Genomic DNA, 22,836 nt, shown 5'->3' on the forward strand with positions numbered 1-22,836 from the left:
GTTTTTCAAGGCTTTAAAGTGTGCTTTGAGGGCAGATACATGCATTACAGCAAGTGTGGGGGAGCCTACACCGCGTGAGGGTATTCCAGCTTATATAATAATGGAGGAGAAGGGAGTCGCGCCATGTCTTTGGTTAAAGCAGTGGTGCAAATTGACAGAGAAGGAGGGATGTTTGGCGTTTCCGGAACACGGAACGTTTAATATAAGAATTTTGGAAAATTTGCGGTTGATGTTAAGTGTGCAAAAAACGCCCAAGACCAGCTCAGTATGAGGCATTATCAGTCTGGGATTTAATGGCCATACAACAGAGGCAGCAGAAATTTATGAGGAGAATGAAAAGAGCAGAAAAGACTTTAGCGGAAGCTAAATGGGACAATGAGACCAAAATGTGGAGAAGGGGAATAGTTGACGGACTTAAAATGTTTCCGGCAATAACCCAAGAAGATGAGACACAGGGAAAGAATGCCACATGTAAGACAGACAAGGGCTCTAGTAAGCTAAAGGAGACTCAGAGGTCTTGGGTAGATGAAGATGATTCAGACGATGAAGAGTTTCTTAATCAGTTGTTACATGATCGTCCGCCACCATATGCCATAAATGACAATGTACAGAGCACTAGTGTGGGTTCTGAAGACCCGGCACAAAATAAGGGAATCCCAAATACAGTGCAGACAAGTGATACAGTTTTGATACAGAATGGTGTCAGTATACCCACTGCGCCAGAGACACAGATACAGTTGCAACCGCCACAGATTCAGAGGCTTTACCCTGATGTTCCCGTACTAGAGACAACTACAAGTCTGATGGTGTCGCCTGATCCAGTATATACAAGATCAAAGTTAGTGCAGATTGAGCCAACTCTGCAATTGCTGCCCCAGCCGCAGCAACAGGTGGTTCCGAATTACACTTCTGTTACAGGACCGCAGTCAGTAGCTACAGCACCCATGATGAATCAAGCTATGGGAGTTAATGCTCCACAGGGTTTGGGAATTGGACAATCACCAGCTGCTATATCATTGCCAATTACTGTTGGTCCACCAGTACCGCTGTATGCGCAAGGTAAGCCTGGCGTGTGTTCAGGGAGTAATGACCCAAGAGGCAATAAGAGGAGGGTCCACCGGAAACTTGCAGGGAATGACACAGGGAGGACAGACAGCTGAAAGGTCTTGGTCCTTGTTGGACTTTAGTCCAATTGGGGTTCCTTTGGAGATGAGGCAAGCAGGGTTGGGAACACTATCCCCACAGGTAATGAGTACAAATACGACACAGACACACATGATGCAGTCTGGAAATGTTTCGTAGCAAGGTTTAACAGCGCAACAATTGAACAAGTGGTTGGATAAGCTCAACACTCCGCAGACTACAAATGAAGGCAGAAAATACCAGAGCACTCCAAATGATAAGTCCAGAATATGAAAGAATACAAAAGGTTTTAATTCCTTGTGTTGAAAAAAAGGGTAAGCACATACATTTTCAGAGACATCCAAGTATGCAAATCAATTTTGAGAGACAGCCAACACTTGTTTCGTCCAACCGGACTTTTTCAAGGCTGTAAGGAAAAAAATGACATCTCTTTACAAACACCAAATGGCGTACAAATATTGAATGATTTACACAAAACACAAACGGTGTACAAAGACAAAACATATGATTTTGTAAATTAAAATATATGTGGTGCATTCCAAGATTTGAAAACCATAGAATCACTATGACAGATAATAGAATTGAGATACTCTCATGCTAAGTGTGAGATAGATAGCCACTGCAAATTATCAACAAGTGGTGTAAAAAGAAATTTACGAAAAGTGCATTAGTTTGAATAGGATCTAGGGCGTCAACCGGATGTTAAGTAGTGATGTGAATAGGAAAAATAGATAAGCCATACTGTGTAGAAAGCTGTAGACCATAGGGGGTAGCCCAAAGAGAGATAAGTGCAATAAATATAAAGACCATACAGTGGCCAGACAAATGTCAGAAAAAGTGCCGAGATGGCACCAACGGGATGAGTACGTGAGCAGGATGCTAGGGTAGGGGCTGCAGAAAACAGTTACCCCATTGATTAAATGAGCAACAGAAAGCCCCTGGGTATATAACAGGGTGTGTTATGAAAACCTAACAATAAGTTGTAGTAAGGATGGGAATAAATATCCCAAAGCATACCATATAGCTTGATGAGATACTGCGTCCAAAAGTAAATCTCAAATTGAGAGAAAATCGTAGGTCCTGTATGCTGCAATGGCTGTATAAGCCAAACGTTCGAAATAGTGAGAAATATTAGTGGCAGGGCCCTGATAAGCCCAAACTTTCTATGGAACAAGAGATAATTTATTGCAAAAAAAATAGAAAACCAAACAAACAAAAGCAAAACAACAAAGGCGGAAACCACCACGCGCCAAGCACAAAGAACCGCAGACATGAAGAGAAAAGAAAAAAGAAAATAGGCTAACCCGAAGAGAAGGTATATGGGTTTGTGCATTTTATATGTATACCAATATCGAGAGTGAGAAAAAGATACTACTAGGGGGATAGGATAATAAATCTGCTCCGTAACGTGATTAAGAAAGAATGATAATACTCAAAACCCAAAATACCGATACCACTGATTCAAAAGGGAACCCTAAATAGTAGATTTATGCTAATATATTTGTTTATGTATAGACGTCTCACCCATGAAGGTTTAAAACGCTATGTTGGGAGGGCTATGCGTATATTGGTATGGTAAAGTAAAAAGATTTTATCCCCTTATTTTATAGGAAAATAGAAAGGAAAAAAAGTAAGTGTCAAAAGCCAAATGCGTGTACATGTACCTCACCCCAGAAAGTAAATGCTGGAAGTGAGCATACATTGAACCGTTCCTACAGATAAAAAAATAATTTCCCAAAATTAAATAAATTTAAAACACCTTCATGTATTCAATACAGTTGTTACATGATCGTCCGCCACCATATGCCATAAATGACAATGTACTGAGCTCTAGTGTGGGTTCTGAAGACCCGGCACAAAATAAGGGAATCCCGAATACAGTGCAGACAAGTGATACAGTTTTGATACAGAATGGTGTCAGTGTACCCACTGCGCCAGAGACACAGATACAGTTGCAACCGCCACAGATTCAGAGGCTTTACCCTGATGTTCCCGTACTAGAGACAACTACGAGTCTGATGGTGCCACCTGATCCAGTATATACAAGATCAAAGTTAGTGCAGATTGAGCCAACTCCTCAATTGCTGCCCCAGCCGCAGCAACAGGTGGTTCCGAATTACACTTCTGTTACAGGACCGCAGTCAGTAGCTACAGCACCCATGATGAATCAAGCTATGGGAGTTAATGCCCCACAGGGTTTGGGAATTGGACAATCACCAGTTGCTATATCATTGCCAATTACTGTTGGTCCACCAGTACCGCTGTATGCGCAAGGTAAGCCTGGCGTGTGTGATCAGGGAGTAATGACCCAAGAGGCAATAAGAGGAGGGTCCACCGGAAACTTGCAGGGAATGACACAGGGAGGACAGACAGCTGAAAGGTCTAGGTCCTTGTTGGACTTTAGTCCAATTGGGGTTCCTTTGGAGAAGATGAGGCAAGCAGGGTTGGGAACACTATCCCCACAGGTAATGAGTACAAATACGACACAGACACCCATGATGCAGTCTGAAAATGTTTCGTTGCAAGGCTTAACAGTGCAACAATTGAACGAGTGGTTGGATAAGCTCAACACTCCGCAGACTACTACTGTGACCGCAGAGAAGTCAGAGAGAGAAGAATATCTGAATTTTGTGAGGCTGGGTGTAGAAGCCACGGAACTAGTGGAAGGAACAATGGGGGTGAACAGATTAGAATCATACACGGAAGCAGAATTGAGGTATCTGTGTCCCAAAATAACCAAGGAAGTGAGCAAGGTGCATCAGAGGTTGGCAAACCTAGCAGACAAATACGGCATAGACATAGAGAGTACTAAGCATTTCAAAAGGAGCTATAGGCTAGACTTCGAACCTAAAGATTTTGATCACATGAGATCTACGGGGATGAAGGCACACCTCAAAGAGATATTGCAGAGTGCTAAAATTTGGGGAGCATTAGAGAAATGGGAAGGCAGATGGGCAAAGAAGAGAGATAAATAGAAAGGTGATGGCCCGGAACCAAAGCAGGCGAAAGCTGCACCTGACACGGGGACATTAAAGATGTTACCAATGAGAGAGACAGCTGGAGGGGTTCTAGTCCATGTACCATGGTCTAGGGGTGATATCTTGTCATTCACAAATGATTATCCCAGGTTGAGGGAGAAGCTGATAGAATGGTACCAGCAGATGGACAGGTTTGTGAAACTTGCAAAATGTCTCTGGGAAGACTTGAATACCCTGTTTGAGATAATAGTTCCAGCTGACTTATGGCTTGAATGCAAGAGGGGTGTGGATTGGCCGACAGAGGAACCAGCAAGGGACAAGGTTACTGGAGCACCGTCTTCTGAGGTGATGAGGTATTATCACAAAGTGATTGAGTTTTTGAAGCAGAAAGTGTCGCCGAAAGTGACTGATTGGCAGAAAATTGATCGAACATCACAGGAGGGCAAAGAGTCGATACATGCTTACTATGAGAGGTTGTTGAACGCATTTAAACATTACTGTGGCACAGAGGTCATAGAGCCGAAAGACATGAATCACCTTGTGTTCAGGTTTGTCGAAGGGCTGAGACCAAAGATTAACCAGATGATTAAGAATCACTTGATCTGTTGGCAAGCGAAGCTGATTGATGAGGTGTTGCAGTATGCGAAATACTGTAGTGACAAGATTGAATTGAAGCAGAGAAAGTTGAAAGAGAAAGTGATGGTGATGCAAATTAAGGCAGCGCAAGCAGGGATGCAGGGAAATAGGATACAGCAGATGGTACAGCAGCAACCGCAGGGAATTGGAGTGTTTCAGGCACAACCAAGAGGTCGCGGTCGAGGAGGTTTTGTGAACCGTGGTCCAGATATCAATACCGTTGTGGTTCAAAATGATGTGCACGGGATGAAAAAGGTGTCACCATGCCACGCGTGCGGGGGCGTGAGGCACTGGAAGCGGGAATGCCCAATGATGGTGCAGGATGGTGTTGTTCAACAAGGCAATGATACCGGTACATTTCAAAATGTGAGGGGTCTAAAAGTGAGGGGCCAAAATCCGAATTTCCAGAATAACATGGTGCAGATGCAGGGTCTCCAACCCATGCAACAAATGCAAATGCCACGTGTTCAACCAGCACAAATGCAGCAGGTACAACAGCAGATTCCCATGGTACTTAGACAGCAAATGCAAATACCATTAGCTCCAATGGGACAGCAACAGGTGATGCTTCCTCAACAGGTCACAGGTCAAACAGTGAGTCAAAATAACACAGTACAGCAGTTCCCATTGCGTGGTGAGGATGGAATAAACGATGAATGGTTGGATGATTGTTCAGATAGTGAGGAGTGCAGGCTTGCAGTGTCCTTAGAAGTAGATCAGAGGGGACCTTATGTAGAAGGAAAGGTGATGGGTCATAAGGTTTCATTCCTAGTTGATTCAGGAGCTACACGCCCTACAGTCAGAAGTGCAGAGGTTCTGAAATTGCCACTTTCGGGGCGTACCATAAGGGTGGTAGGAGTAGCAAATCAGTTCCTGACAAATCCGATTACAGGTCCAGTCCAAGTCGAGATTGGTACTTTCCAGGGATTACATAGATTTGTAGTCTGTGACTCTAGTCCTGTATCCCTACTGGGAAGAGACTTGCTGTGTAAGACAAGGTGTTCGATTACCTGTTCCAATGAAGGAATCGAGGTGCAGACAAACAGTGATGATGAAGGGGACTATGGTCAGTTCTCAGAGTCAAAAACGGAGACCGCAAATGAAAAGTACCCTTTGATAACCCTATTCCCGATGTTCACAGTGATGGATTTACCAGTCGAATTACAGGGAACAGTGACAGAAAAGGTGTGGGACCTGACAGGAAAAGAAGTGGGACTAATAAAAGGAGTAGAACCGGTCAAAGTAGAGGTGAAGCCAAATGCAGTGTTTCCCCAGGTACCACAGTACCACATGGCACAAGATGTCCTTATACAGGTGATGCAGATAACTGCAGACTTTATAAAGCAAGGTGTTCTAAAAGAAGTGATGAGCAGCCTGTGTAATTCACCAATAATGGGTCTGAAAAAGCCTTGTGGGAAAGTTCGAATTGTTCAAGACTTGAGGAAAATAAATGAGATTGTGGTAAAATGTTGCCCCATAGTGCCAAATCCAGCCGTGATCATGTTTCAGGTTCCGTGTGATGTAGAGTGGTTCACAGTCGTGGACCTGTGTCAAGCATTCTTTTCGGTGCCTCTTCATGAGGATAGCCAATTTCTTTTTAGTTTCAAATTCCTGGACAAGGTTTACAGTTGGTGTCGAATCCCTCAAGGGTTTTCTGAATCACCTTCCATCTTCAATCAGATACTGAAGAAGGATTTGGAGTCATTAGAACTGCCTTTCAGTTCGACTCTAGTGCAGTATATTGATGATTTGTTAATTGCGTCCAGAACAAAAGATGACTGCAGGTATGACACAATTGCCTTACTGAACCATTTGGGAAAGAATGGACATAAAGGGGGTCATTACAACATTGGTGGTAACAGCCACTTACCGCCGTGCATAAGACCGCCAACACACCGCCGCGGCCGCGGAATTCTGCCACAGCTATTATGACCCACAGCGCAGAATCTGCCAAAATTCAGACACCCACACAAGTCCGCCACACCAAAGGTCAGTGATAAACTAGCGAAAACAAAACCTCCACCGTCACGCCAACAGAAATACGCCCACACTATCACTACCCACGAATCCACGCAGCAGTTTTTCAACCGCGGTATTCCATTTGGCGGTACACACCGCCGCGCTCAAAATACACACACATATACAAAACACAGCCACATTGGACAATTCGAAATACACACACCTGATACACATACACACACCACTCCCACACACCCAATACAATATAAAACACACACCCACATTACCCACAAACCCTTACGACCACAATTACGATAGAAGGTCAGAGAGAGACACAACAATCTATAACCAGGCATCCACAGGCACACAACACCATCACCCACATAACATCCACGCACCCCACACAACACACCACTAAATATCACCCCACATATCATAACACACACCACCCCACACATCACCCACACCACCCCATGGTACGGCAAAGACACCCCAGGTTCTCTGAGGAGGAGCTCAGGGTCATCCGGGTAGAGCCACAGCTATTCAGATCACAGGTGCAGCACACCTCCGTAGCTAGGAAGATGGAGCTATGGCGAAGAATAGTGGACAGGGTCAACGCAGTGGGACAGCACCCAAGAAATAGGGAACAACCTACGGGGGAAGGTGCGTCCCGTGGTATCCAGACACCACCTTTCGGTACAGAGGACTGGTGGCGGACCCCCACCTCCTCTCCCACAACTAACAACATGGGAGGAGCAGGTCTTGGCGATTCTGCATCCTGAGGGCCTCGCAGGAGTAGATGGAGGAATGGACTCTGGTAAGTCAAAACTTAACTACCTTATCCCCCACCCTACCTGCATGCTATCACATACCCCCACCCTCGCCCTCACCCCCATCACTCCAACTCCTCACACATGTCCCAATATCACTAACCACACATCCCAAACCCAGCCCTGCATGCAACACCAAAGCATGGACACCCATCACCAAAGCATGGCCACTGCACATACCCATACACTCCCCTAAACCATTATCACACAAGGTCCCACACAGGAATGCAAGCACTGGGGTACACGGTCACCCACCCGTTGCACACCATGGTACACACAGATGCAATAATCATGCTTTTACACCCCTGCAGGACCCCTACTCAACGTCACCGCACAGGAGGGTCCACACATGTCCACACCACCAACAGAAGAGGCCCACAGTGATGACAGTAGCTCTGTCCAACTGGATCTAGACGACCAGCCCGGCCCATCTGGGGCCTCGGGACAGTCGGTTCCCCTCACACAGTCACAGGCCACCACAGAGCCTCCCCCCTCTGGAAACACCAGCACAGCACCCACCCAGCGGGCCCGTACCTCTGTCCCCGGGACACGTCAAGCAGCAGTGTGTCCACCACTACAGGGAACCCAGGCTAACCCACCACCCCAACAACAACAGGGACCTGGGGGCAGTGGCAGTGGGCACACCGTTCAGGGGACAGAGGCCCAGGGAAACAGGGGAACTGGGAGGGCTGCTGTGCGACAGGGGGAGGACAGGCCCAGGGAACCCACTCTCCACAAGGCCCTCTCCAACATCATGGGAGCCTACCACCATTCCCAGGAGACGATGGCAACGGTACTGGCCAAGTTTCAGGAGACCCAGCGGCTGCAGGAGGAACAGTATTTGGGCTTCAGGGAGGAACTCAGATCCATCAACTCCACCCTGGGCACCATCGTAGGGGTGCTGAAGGAAGTCCTCAACACCAGGAGGGACACTGTGGCACCACAAGGGGCCCCTGACACTAGCCTGGACGATGAACTGCCCACCACCTCCGCCGGCGCTAGTGGACAGGAGGCACCGCCGCAGGACCACCACACCAGCACCCCACCCCCTGCAGATGGAGAACCACCCTGCAAACGGTCCCTGAGATCCAGGGCAAAGACAGAGAACAATGCCAAGACCCCCGCCAAGAAATGAGACCGCCCTGAATGTCATCCTTTTGTCCCACCTTGTCACCCTGTCCATCCTCAAACTGCACCAGCTCCACTTCCTATGCCCCTTTGGACAATGCACCTGTGAGACTGATAGATGGGAATGTGCCATGGACATTCCTCCACCATCACCCCTCCCCATTTTACAGCACCCTCCAAAATTGAGCACTTAAATAAACACCCTTAAGGCACAAAACAATCTGGAGTCTGTCTGTGATTTTGAAATAGTGTATTACCAATTACAGTGACAAAATGCTCTTACAATTGTAATGTCAACATACCTATGTCACACAGCTCTAGTCCATGAGGAAACAAAGCAGATGTCACACAGTGGGTGAGAAGGACAGACAGTAGAGCGGTAGTAGTGTGAAATTACATGTAGTAGGCAGGTTTGTCTTCTTACCTGTGTCTCACTGGAAGTATGCAGGATAACCGAGTTCCTGTTGTCGATGTCCTCTTCTTCTACTTCCTCGTCTTCACTGTCCACAGGCTCCATAGCTGCCACAACACCTCCATCTGGACCATCCTCCTGCAGAAAAGGCACCTGTCGTCGCAAAGCTAAGTTGTGAAGCATACAGCAGGCCACGATGATCTGGCACACCTTCTTTCGTGAGTAGAATAGGGAACCATCCGTCATATGGAGGCACCTGAACCTGGCCTTCAGGAGGCCGAAGGTCCGCTCTATGATCCTCCTAGTTCGCCCATGGGCTTCATTGTAGCATTCCTCTGCCCTTGTCCTGGGATTCCTCACTGGGGTCAGTAGCCATGACAGGTTGGGGTAACCAGAGTCACCTGAAAAACGCGAGGGACAACTGTTAGACACACACTAACCTGTAGGGATATTCCCAGACCCAGACAACTATTCCCACTGATTTGGTTCCAGGTGCTCACCTAATAGCCACACACAGTGCCTCTGGAGTTGACCTATCACATAAGGGATGCTGCTATTCTGCAGGATGTAAGCGTCATGCACTGAGCCAGGGAATTTGGCATTCACATGGGAGATGTACTGGTCTGCCAAACACACCATCTGCACATTCATCGAATGATAACTCTTCCGGTTTCTGTACACCTGTTCACTCCTGCGGGGGGGGGGTACCAAGGCCACATGTGTCCCATCAATGGCACCTATGATGTTGGGGATATGTCCCAGGGCATAGAAGTCACCTTTCACTATAGGCAAATCATCCACCTGAGGGAAAACGATGTAGCTCTGCATGTGTTTCAGCAGGGCAGAGAACACTCTGGACAACACATTGGAAAACATAGGCTGGGACATCCCTGATGCTATGGCCACTGTTGTTTGAAATGACCCACTTGCAAGGAAATGGAGTACTGACAGCACCTGCACTCTTGGGGGGATTCCTGTGGGATGGCGGAGCTGACATCACGTCTGGCTCCAACTGGGCACACAGTTCCAGGATTGTGGCACGATCTACCCTGTATGTGATGATTACATGTCTTTCCTCCTTTGTCGACAGGTCCACCAGCGGTCTGTACACCAGAGGATGCCGCCATCTCCTCACATGTCCCAGCGGACAGTGCCTATGAAGGACAACAGCGAGCACAGAGTCAACCAACTCGGAGGTACGTACACATAGCTTACACAGAACATGATTCATAATCCGAAATAAGCATGTATGTATGTTGAGGCAAGGCCTAGTTATGTGTGACGCAGTTAAAAATAGAGCCATGTGGGCCCCTGAAATGGCGGCTGCCTGACCTGTAAAGTGGGACAATGGGATATGAGGTAACTGCGCTGGCGTTGTACCCCGTCGCGGTAGGCGGTCGAAGACCGCGGTGCAATTCTGCATTGGTTAGCATTGGACCCTATGGGTCACAGGAGCCAATGACGATGTACGCCGGCGGTGACAGTACGCACTGCCGCATACGTGACCGCCATTTTCTATTTGTTCAATCACTCGATACCTGATCTTCGAAAGGAGAGGACCTACACTGCAAGTGCTGCTGTGACCTCAGTCTGGAAGAGACAATGGCTCGTGCGTCTGGGGAAAGGGCCCCTGCCTTCACATCGGAGGAGTTGGAGAAACTTGTGGATGGGGTCCTCCCCCAGTAAACGCTACTCTACGGTCCTCCAGACAAACAGGTAAGTACACTGGTAGCCTGCTGTATGGGCTATGCCTGTGTGGAGTGGGGTGGATGAAAGATGGGGGGGGGAGAATGAGGCGTGCATGAAACGACAGTGAGTGCATGTGCCACATGGCAAGGGTAGGGATGCGGGCCAATGACTGTGACGGTGCAGTTGACGGTGCAGTTGGAAATAACTTCTCTTTTTCCCCTGTACAATTCCTGTAGGTCAGCGCCCACCAGAAGAAGGATATTTGTCGTGCCATCGCCAAGGACGTCTGGACCCTGGGGGTCTATCACAGATGGAGCATCCACTGACATAAGAGATGGGAGGACATTTGCCGCTGGAGCAAGAAGATGGCGGAGGCCCAGCTGGGGATGGCCTCCCAACGTGATCCCTTGATGTTCAGGATCCTGGCAGTGGCGTACCCGGAGTTGGATGGGCGCTTGAGGGCATCACAGCAGCAACAAGGGGGTGAGTACACTCTCATTCTGCTGATTCAGCGTGCAGTTGAGGTGTCTGGGTGGGGGAGGTGGGCTGTGGGTTCCCCTAGGCCAGGGCGAGTGTGCTAGTTAGGTCTCCTTTTTCTGGCAGGCCCTGTGGCACCCCACCCCACCTGGGTACAGTGCCAACTACACCTAGTCAGGCTCTTGTGACATCCATGTGTGCAGATGTCGCCCTTAGCCTTGTAGGCCATGTCTCAGGGATTGAATAGTGGACCCCAAGTGCGCAGCGTAGTGCAGGGGGCTTCTGTGTCTGTTTTGTCCGCCAACGGTAGCGGTAATGCATGCACTCAACATGCATTTCTTCTGTCGTCCCCTTCCTTTTTCTGGTCTCCCTGTTCTTGTGTGCATTAGCATCATCAGGCGCAGGAGCACTGGCACCAGAGCAGGCGGGAGCTGCATCCCACATGGCCCTGGAGGGCGACACTACGGAGTCGGAGTTCACCAGTGGGACGGAGGGCGAGGGGAGCTCCACAGCGGGAAAAGGTGCTGACACCAATGACACGGACTCATCCTCTGATGGGAGCGCCCTTGTGGTAGCGGGCCAACTTGTGCCCCCCTCATCTAAAGGTACAGCCGCCACCCCCCTTCAAGCACCGCCCTCCCAGCAGACCCTCAGCCTTTGCCCCGTGCCCGCTCACCCAGGAGGGTGGGCATCACCTTCGCCCCAGGCACCTCAGGCCCTGCCCCAGTCGCCCCTGCTGCCCTCAGTGAGGAGACCATTGACCTCCTCAGGTCCCTCACTGTTGGGCAGTCTACCATTCTGAATGCCATCCAGGGTGTAGAGAGGCAGTTGCACCACCGAATGCATTCCTGAAGGGCATTCATTCTGGTCAGGCAGCCCTTCAGTGAGCTTTTCAGACTCTGGCCTCAGCACTGATTGCAGCCATTGTCCCTCCCCCCTCCAACTTCCTCTACCCAGACCCACACCCCTGTACCTCAGCCTACCCCAAGCACATCATCAGACCAGCATGCACACACCCCAACACACAAAGGAAGCTCAGGCAAACATAAGCACCACACATCCCACAGGCACTCACGCAAACATCACACACATGCAGACATAGCAACATCCACTGCCTCCACTGTGTCCCCCTCCTCCTCGTCTCCCTCCTCCCTCCCAGTCTTGTCTCCACTCACACCTGCATGCACTACATCTACAGCCACTACTTCCATTACCACCACACTCCGCTCACGTGCAGTCACCACCCCCACTACAATTCACACATCCACTGTGTCCTCTCCCAGTGTGTCTGTGACGCCACCTCCAAAGGTACACAAACTCAGGCACACACCCACCCAACAGCCATCCACCTCACGACAGCCTCCAGCACATGCACCTTCACCCAGTCACCAAACGTACACCTCCTACAACCACAACCTCTTCCTCCACTCCCAAACCCCCTCCAGCTACCCGTCCCAGTGTTCCCAAGAAACTTTTCCTGCCCACCCTTGACCTCTTTCCCTCACCTCCCCCACCCGTCAGTCCCCTAGGGCCCGACTCTCCAGGTCCCAACCTAACACCTTAGCCACGACATCGGCGGGATCAGTGGTGCCAGTAGTCACCGGATTCTGGAGTGCACCAGGCAGCAGGGCAGCCAGTGTTGCAAGGAGCCACAGCACGGATAGTCCCCCACCTGTCAAGCATCAAAAGTTGGCCAGTGCCTGGCGGGAGAGGGGGAAGACACCAGCCACCAAAGCCGCTCCGAGGGGTACAGGTGGGAGTGTGGAGTCAGCTGCGACACCTTCCAAGGTGGGGAAGGGGCACAAGAAACCTGGCAAGTCTGGGAAGATCGGCACGGCGGAGAAGACCGCCATCAGCCCCGCTGCCCTGGAGGCGACTGCCATAATCCCTGCTGCCCTGGAGGCGACCGCCATCAGCCCCGCTGCCCAGGAGGCGACCGCCATCAGCCCCGCTGGCCAGGATGCGACCGCCAGCACCAGCCCCGCAGGCCCAGACAGGACGGCCAGCACCAGCCCCGCTGGCCCAGACAGGACCGCCAGCACCAGCTCCGCTGGCAAGGATGCGACCGCCAGCAGCAGCCCCGCAGGACCAGACAGGACCGCCAGCACCTGCCCCGCTGGCCCAGACAGGACCGCCAGCACCAGCTCTGCTGGCCAGGATGCGACCGCCAACAGCAGCCCCGCAGGCCCAGACAGGACCACCAGCTCCGCTGGCCAGGATGCGACCGCCAGCACCAGCCCCGTAGGCCCAGAGAGGACCGCCAGCACCAGCCCCGCAGGCCCAGACAGGACAGCCAGCACCAGCCCCGCTGGCCTAGACAGGACCGCCAGCACCAGCTCTGCAGGCCCAGACAGGACCGCCAGCACCAGCCCCGCAGACCCAGACAGGACCACCAGCCCCGCAGGCCCAGACAGAACCGCCAGCACCAGCCCCGCAGGCTCAGACAGGACCGCAAGCACCAGCCCACTGGCCCAGATAGGACCGCCAGCAGCAGCCCCGCTGGCCCAGACAGGACCGCCAGCAGCAGCCCCGCTGGCCCAGACAGGACCGCCAGCAGCAGCCACGCAGGCCCAGATAGGACCGCCAGCAGCAGCCATGCAGGCCCAGACAGGACTGCCAGCACCAGCCCCGCCGCTGGCCCAGACAGGACCGTCAGCAGCTGAGTCGCTGCAATGGACACCGCTGCCACAAGCACCGCTGCATTGGACACCGCCGCCACAAGCACAGCTGGCAAGGACACCGCTGCCAAGGACACCACCGTCACAAGCACCGCTGCAATGGACACCGCCGCCACAAGCACCGCTGCCAAGGACACCGCCGCCACAAGCACCGCTGGCCCATGAGCGCCAAGAGCACTGACGCTACTGAGTCCGCCACGAGCAGGATAAAGCACTCTGGGCACAAAGCCCCCTCCAGAACCAGTGGAGATTTACGTCCACTACCTCAGTCCTTGGCAGGATGAAGCACTCTGGGCACAAAGCCCCCTCCAGAACCAGTGGAGATTTACATCCACTACCTCAGTTCTTGACAGGATGAAGCACTCTGGGCACCAAGCCCCCTCCAGAACCAGTGGAGACTGTTATCCACTTGAGAGACTGTGGCTTTGCACTCCCCAGGATTGAACAGTGGGCAAACTACCCACTGTAGAGACTTGAGAGACTGTGGCTTTGCACTCCCCAGGATTGAACAGTGGGCAAACTACCCACTGTAGAGACTTGAGAGACTGTGGCTTTGCACTCCCCAGGATTGAACAGTGGGCAACCCAGCCACTGTAGAGACTTGAGAGACTGTGGCTTTGCACTCCCCAGGATTGAACAGTGGGCAAACCACACACTGTAGAGACTTGAGAGACTGTGGTTTTGCACTCCCCAGGATTGAACAGTGGGCATGTGGCCCCCTCGTGGATTTGGCGTTGTGCACTCATCCGGCTGAGGTGCCCCCCCTTTTCCTTCCCCCTGAGGTGCCTGTTTTATTTCTATCTGATGCCCCTGCAGTGTTCTCTCCGTCATGTTCGGGTACCTTGTGTGGGCCTTGCCCATGCAGTGTGGGCCCAGTGTTCCAGGGACTTAAATGGAGCAATACCTCGACTTCTATTCTTAGTGTATATATTTGTTAATAGTGTATATATATTTTTGCGTACTGGATTTTATTAGATTACAATGGTTACACTCATTTCCTTTTGTCTTTGCATTCTTCCAGGGGGGTTGAGGGGTGTAACTGTGATTTCTCAATATGTATTAGTGTGTGTGTTGTTGTGGGTGAGGGTGGGGTGTTGCGTGTTGCATGTGTATGTTCCTGTTTTTTCCCTCCCCCTCCCCCTCCCCTGTGTCGTAGGTGCAGTACTCACCGGGGTCTTCGCTGCCGGCGTTCGTGCTCCTGGTAGAGGAGCAAGAAGATGAAAGCTGGGAAAATGTGAAGCTCTGGTTCCATGGCGTCCTGGTTCCTCAAGGGGTGTGTAGAGGTGAGCGTTTTCCTTTCGAAGTCCTGTTTTCGACGTGTTTTTGTTCGCAGTGAATCCGCCCCAGAAAAGGTGGCGGATTGGTAGGTTGTGATACTGTGGGCAGTACATTGTCTTCCGCCTGTCTGTTGGCGGTGTCCGCCAAGCTGTTTGTTTGTACCGCCGTGGTGGTCAGAGTGTTAAAGTGGCTGTCCATGTTGGCGGTTTCCGCCACAGTCGTAATTCCATTTTTTTTACCACCGGCCTGTTGGCGGTCTTAAATGGAGCAATACCTGGACTTCTATTCTTAGTGTATATATTTGTTAATAGTGTATATATTTAACACCGACCGCCAGGGTTGTAAAGACCACCAAAGTGTCCCCAAAGAAACTGCAATACTGTCAGAAAGAGGTGAAGTACTTAGATCACCTGATTGAGAAAGGGTCGTGAAAAATATCCAAAGAAAGGGTGACAGCCATATTACAGATGAATCCCCCGACAACAAAGAGAGATGTCAGGATGATTTTGGGAATGGTGGGCTACTGTCGTCAGTGGATTCCCAACTTCTCGATTATCTCTAAACCTTTGGTGGGATTGACTGTTAAAGAAGTTCAGGATGGCCCGGGTGCCATAACCATGTCCGAGAAAGAGATGAAGGCATTCATGGAACTGAGGGAAAGCATGTGCAGGGCACCAGCTTTAGGTATTCCTGATTACACAAAGGCTTTTGTACTGTTTTGTCATGAACGTGATTCTTGTTCTTTGTCTGTCCTGACACAGGTCCATGGAGGTGCAAACCGCCCAGTAGCATTTTTTTCAGCTACTTTGGACCCAGTCGCAGCCTTACCGGGTTGTTTGCGTGCAGTTGCAGCAGTTGGTCAAAGCCTCACTCAGTGTGAAGGTATAGTGATGGGACATCCTTTAACAGTAATGGTCCCACATTCAGTTGAAATCCTGTTGACCCGAACAAAGACTCAGCATATGACAAATGCGAGATTGACAAAGTACGAAACAATTATACTGGGTTCCCCCAATGTGTCTCTGAAGAGATGTACTGTATTGAACCCGGCAACTTTACTTCCTATTGATAATGCAGACATTGATGATGCTGAGGAGGTAGAACATGATTGTCTTGAGGTAACAGATCTGTGCACCAAACCGAGACCTGACATTAAAGATACCCAATTGGAAGAAAATTATTACATTATCTTTGTTGATGGTTCATGCCTGAGAGACGCAGTAGGAGTACTGAGGGCTGGATATGCCATGTGTACAATCACTGGTATCTTAGAAGCTTCCTGGCTCGAAAGAGTATACTCTGCTCAAGTGGCTGAATTACTTGCTCTTACTAGGGCACGACATGCAGCTGAAAACCTAAAAGTCACTATCTATCCTGACAGCAGATCCGCATTCGGAATTGTACATGATTTTGGCCAGTTGTGGTCACAGAGGGGTTTGCTGACCTCTTATGGTTCACCAGTGAAAAATGGCGAGAAAATTAAGGACTTGTTGCATGCGATTCAGTTACCTCTTGAAATTGCCGTGGTGAAATGCAATGCTCATGTTAAGTCACAAGACTTTGTGTCAATGGGAAATGGATATGCAGATCAAGTCGCAAGGTTCTGTGCATTGAACTGTATATCGTTTCAAGACCAATGGGAATTGTTACCTGAAACTGAAAATGAAACATGCTCAGGGTATGCATTGAGGGTGGTTGACACACTAGATGAGCTAAAATCATTGCAGGGACGTGCTAGTAAAGAGGAGAAACGCTCCTGGCAGAGAATGCAATGCATACAGAGATCTGATGACTTATGGGTTTCAGAGGAGGGGAAAATGTTTTTGACATACAGTCTTTTGTCACAATTTGCGAGGTTTTACCATGGTCAAGCACATGTTGAGAGAGACGCAATGATCAGGTTATTCAGAATCGATTGGTTCAATCCCAAATTCAGACAAGCTGCAGAAGTCATCTGTCACAGGTGCATCTTCTGTCAGCAGATGAATGCGGGGAAAGAGACCGTGGCGAATTAGAGCCACGTTGGGAGAATAGGAGGTCCATTTAGCAGAATGCAGATGGATTTTATCGAGATGCCTGTGTGTGGAGGTCTGAGATACGTGTTGGTAATTGTGTGCATTTTCAGTCATTGGATTTAGGCTTACCCCACACGTAGGAATGACAGTCTCACAGTAGCAAAGCTGCTGCTTAGGGAGTTAATACCACGTTTCTGGTTTCCGATCTCTTTAGAATCATATAGGGGAAGACACTTTGACAATGAGGTGATTAAGCTCTTGTGTGCTGCATTGAACATTGAACAGAAGTTGCATTGTAGCTGTCGCCCTGAAGCATCAGGACTAGTGGAGCAGATGAATGGTACCTTGAAGTTGAGAATGGCAAAAATGTGCGCAGCTACCAATTTGAAATGGCTAGATGCATTTCCCTTAGTGCTGATGTCAATGAGAAACACACCCGACAAGAAAACAGGACTGTCTCCTCATGAGATTCTTATGGGCCGAGCTATGAGATTGCCCGCAGTGCCTGCAAATGTTCTTGTGAATATCACGGATGATATGGTGTTGGACTACTGCAAGGATCTGACTGACGTGGTCCGCTCTTTCTCTCACCAGGTGGAGGCTACCACATTGCCACTGATAAGTGATCCAGGTCACACCCTGAAAGCCAGTGACTGGGTGGTTGTCAAGAAACACGTGAGGAAGTCGTGTTTGAAGCCACGTTGGAAGGGCCATATCAAGTAATACTGACAACTACTACTGCAGTAAAATGTGCAGGTCTTCCAAATTGGATACATGCCTGTCACACAAAGAAGGTGAAGTGTCCAACTGATGAGGAACTTGAAGTGTCCAAAACAACAGCTGCAGAAAAGGAAGACTCAGGTCTGGAGAGTAATCAAAGGGGAACTGAGACTGAAGGAGAGCTCGCTGAGGGCGGCTTAATCACTCAAACAGTAAACGAGATCCAGAGGGGTGACAGTGAGCCTATCTCAGCTGAGGTAACAGGGGAACCAACACAAAGAGAGGTTCTCCCAGAAGCAGACGGATACGGGTTTGAACTTGAGCCCATAACTGACCCTAGGGGAGGCGGAAGAATGTCAGAGTATCCAGACTCCTCCTGAGCCACATGCAGGTCCATCAAGAGAAAACACCATAGCGCAAGAGGAGGGCACTGTTCAACACACTGAAAGGTCGAGCGGAAAGAAAACACTTAAAGGAGATAACTGGCCGGAGACACAAGCTGCAAAGGAGAGAGTAATTCTTAACAAAACAATAGAGGAAGAAGTTGACACAACCAGGAAAGAAGTTCTCAGTAAAGGAGAGTTACAGGGTGATCGCAAACTGAAAAGAAAGAGAGTTGCAAACAGAAGATCCGCAGGTCCTGAATGGGCGTATGCAACATCAGCTGAATGGCAACAAGAATTCCTGGCATTCTGTTTTGATCGAGAAATTCCAGGTCAATACTGCGGCACCTGAATTCAACCATAGAAAGAGACTGTGTTAAAATTTAGAAAAATTTAATAAAGAAAAAAATCTGAGAAAAGAGACTGATAAATTACCCAATATGACACTGATAACCTGAATTGACTCTGAAAAACCGATTATGACAAGCTGCTAACCTGATTTGACAAAGGGTCCTGGGAGTGAGTGAAACGCTGTAAATACTTGCTAAAGAGAAAGAGACTTTGCACGAGAAAAAAAAAAGAGCTTTTAGTCGACCTCAAAGTTGATTGTTTGTTTATTCCTATTCTGCTCTCTGATTCTTTATAGATCATGAGTAACACTAGAGATAATGATAAGGGTAGGATGCTTGGTTGGTTGAGTGTTATTTTAGGCATTGCATGCGTAATAATAATTATAGGTGTGATTGTGGGAATGCCATTGGTGGATAAGAGTATAATTAACAATGCTTCAACTCCTGAAACTGCTACACTAACACCATGGGAGAGGTTTGAGCAGGATACAAAATACTTGCATGAGGGAACTAATTCAAAAGGGGAACTATCTACTAATGTCTTCTATCGCTTGCTGAATGAGTATGTTGACACAATGGATGTGAAAAATTGATATGTGTGCACAAAGATTCCTTCGTCAGTACAAGAAGGGGTTACTTACCATAGTCTGCCATTAACATATGGGATAAGTTGTAGTTTGCTATTAACAAGATTCTATAATCAGGAACATGTTCAATACTTCTACTCTAATTTAGAGGTAGTGTTTTCTTTTGTGCCTGTGATTGAGTTTCTAAACAAATTAGCTAAAGAACATAACATAAAAATAGTTAGGGGTTTCTTTGAGCCGACACTGACATTTGGGACAGCTTATGCGCACCGCAAGAATCTAACCTGCTTACTGACGCCGGTAGAAAAGAGCTTCTTAGATCACTCTGATAATAGAAGAAAAGCATTAAAGGAAAGGCTAGAAAAGGGATTAGAAAAACGAACTCTTGCAAATGACTAGGCTTATAGTGCAATAAAGACGCAAGGCAAATTAGCTATAGATGCATTACACGTAGGAAGGCTTTGCATATATAGGCCAAAATCTGAGCATGACACTTTATTTGTGGGAACGAGTGCGTGCAGGCATGTGTTTTTGTTTCAGAGTAAACGGACGTTCATGTTAAATGGACAGGATCCAGCGATCACTGGGATCTATTATATATGTGGACTTAATGCTTATTACCGTCTTCCAAAGGGATGGGACATGTTATTTGGGAATAGTTTTCCCAAAGATCTACCAGATTGATGACTTAAAGCAACTTCCTAAAATGTCTGAATGGCATCATACTAGACAAAAGAGAGAGACAGCGGCTGCTGTTGTAGGTGACATATTTGGAGCCACAATTCCTTCAGTGGGGGTTATCTTAAACTCCATAAAGATTCAAAAGTTGTCTACTATTGTGGATAACATGCTGACAAACTTCACAGGGGCTATACTCCTGATGGATACTGAACTTGCTGCGGAGAGGGCTATGACTCTTCAAAACTGTCTTGCTTTACACATTCTTTTAGCGAAGAGTGGCGGAGTCTATAAGATGCTTAATGAGCGCCATTGTTGTGCATTCATTCCAGATAATAGTAAAAAGATTAGGAGTATGCTTACTAACCTAACAAGAGACAGTGCAGATTTGAAGGAGCTGAAGGAACCTGGAGTTTGGGAAAAGGTTGGACAAGGAATCACTAAAGTAGGGAATTGGTTTAGTAGTATTTGGAATGGGGTACTTGCAAAATTATTAGGGGGTATATTGATTATTTTAACCTGTTTATGTGGACTATGGTCATCATACAAATTTAGTAAAAGAATTAAAAGAAATTTGGCAAAACGCAATAAAAGAAAAGAAGAAAAGAAAAAGGAGAAAATGTTCAAAGAAATTGGGAAAGATCACACGCGGGGAAGAAATTGAAATGCGTAACTTAAGAAAGTGAAAGGTTGTGAAGGGAAAGGTTTTGTGTGATGACAAGTGTCATCAGAGGAGGGACTAATAGAGCGTAGCATTTATACTCAATATTAACCTGACATTTTTATGAACTAATGCATAATAATGGCGCATAGAAAATGTATTAATGTACTTTTGCTAAACACGCGTTTGAAATGTGCCCACGTGGAGTGGCCACCAATGTATACAATGACTAATGAAACTGACTAATAATAATGAAAATGAGATGTTTAAAGTATGATTTTACACTAATATTAAGAATTATATGTTAAGGTTTTGCTAATAAATCATTAGGCTTTAGTTAGCATGTGTCGAGGCCTAGCTGCCCGGTTTTCATATTAAATGTATTTTTCTAACATGCAGTGTGCTGACTTGCTGAAGGACATGTACTCGTATCTTTCCGAAGCTAAAGGATGAAGGTAACCATAGTAGATCCGTTCTCATGAAATTCGACTTGCTAGGAGAAACATTTTTGCTAAATGCAACACTGTAGACTAGTAGCAGGTACAAGGTCGCCTGAACCGGTACAGACAATGGACCTACTGACTGAAGATGCAAGAGGACCACAAGAGTATGAAATCATACCGGACATTCTGCCCCCCTGGAGACGTCAATCATAAGAACCAATAAACTACGTGAGAACTGTTATGGGGTGACACTTTTGATGAAATCATTGAAAACCTACTGGATGGAGATAGTGGGGTGCCAACCCTGACCAATGAAGAATTAGGGGACTGTACAACAGAAAAGGGATAAAAACCTTTGACACGAGGAACCATTAGGAGAGATGCCATTGCAAAGTTGTTATGACCCAGACACTTTGTCACTCTGAATAGAGACTTTGCTGTTTGGTTCTTCAAACCTTCCTTGCCTTGCCTTGCCCGTTATGTACTTTTCCTCCTTATGAGGGAAGTGTCCCTTTTTAGCCGTCTTGCTGTGTTTCCCTGACTGATGGCGAATCAGCTGATGTCCTGAGGACGAAGACGGAATCTGTATGCTGACCCATTATGGAGGGTAACTATATGATGATGAAATTGTAATTGTCTGATTGCCTTTCCTTTCTAGGTACCAACTGCTTCTTTTTACAGGGACCATAGTTAGATGTTTTTCCAAATTCGTGTTACCAAATTGTTTTGCATGAAGCCCAACATGCCAATGCTAATTCGAGGTTAGTTAAGGGGTTCACTAAACGGACGCAAACAGACAAATGACTGGTTCAATGTTTTGTTGAATGATGTGCTAATGATACTCTGCTAAGGTTAACCTATGTTGACGTCGTGCTATGTTCTAATGTTTGTGATTCTTGCCTTATTGAAATCTTACTTGAGTTGCCATATTATGACTATGCTAATGTGTTTCTTGGTTTTGAGACTAATAAACTTGCTAGTAGAATTGTAATCAATAGGGAATAAACTTCATATAATCATACTAAACTGGTGTGGTTATTCATGACTGCAAGGTCATGGTGGTTCATGAGTCTTATTGATGACGTTATTGACATATTGATTGACATGTTGATCAGTTATCTCGTCCTAAGGTATCTTCAATCAGAGTCAAAAGATTCATTGGCCTAAAACGAGTCCCAGAGTGAATAAAATAATCAGAAAGGGACGCGTTAGCAGTGCCTAGCTGTGGATTTCGGCCTCTTGCTCAGACGACACCTAGGAAACCTACCAAACATGTGCATTTTTTAAAACTATACACCTAGGAGAATCCAGGATGTGGTGACTTGTGGGGCTCTCATCAGGTTCTATTACCCAGAATCCTTTGCAAACCTCACAATTTGGCAAAAAAAACACCTTTTCCTCAAATTTCGGTGATAGAGAGCTCTGGAATCTGAGAGGAGTCACAGATTTCCTTCCACTCAGCATTCCCTCAAGTCTTCCGATAAAAATGGTACCTCACTTGTGTTTGTACGCCTAGTGCCGGCAACAAGAAACGTTCTAAAACACAACATGGACACATCACATTTTCCCAAAGAAAACTGACCTGTTTTTTGCAAAGTGCCTAGCTGTGGATTTTGGTCTCTAGCTCATCCGGCACCTAGGAAAATGAAGTAGCTGCACCGTACACCAAAACAGGATTCAAATATATGACGTTTATTTGAAGATGAGTCCGGCATGAACCTTCCCTTCACTAGCCACAGAACAAACTGACTCTATGCCAGTCAAGATTCTTGAACTGATAGCACAACACTT

The sequence above is a fragment of the Pleurodeles waltl genome, chromosome 12 (assembly GCF_031143425.1).
Source record: "Pleurodeles waltl isolate 20211129_DDA chromosome 12, aPleWal1.hap1.20221129, whole genome shotgun sequence".
Taxonomy (NCBI): domain Eukaryota; kingdom Metazoa; phylum Chordata; class Amphibia; order Caudata; family Salamandridae; genus Pleurodeles; species Pleurodeles waltl.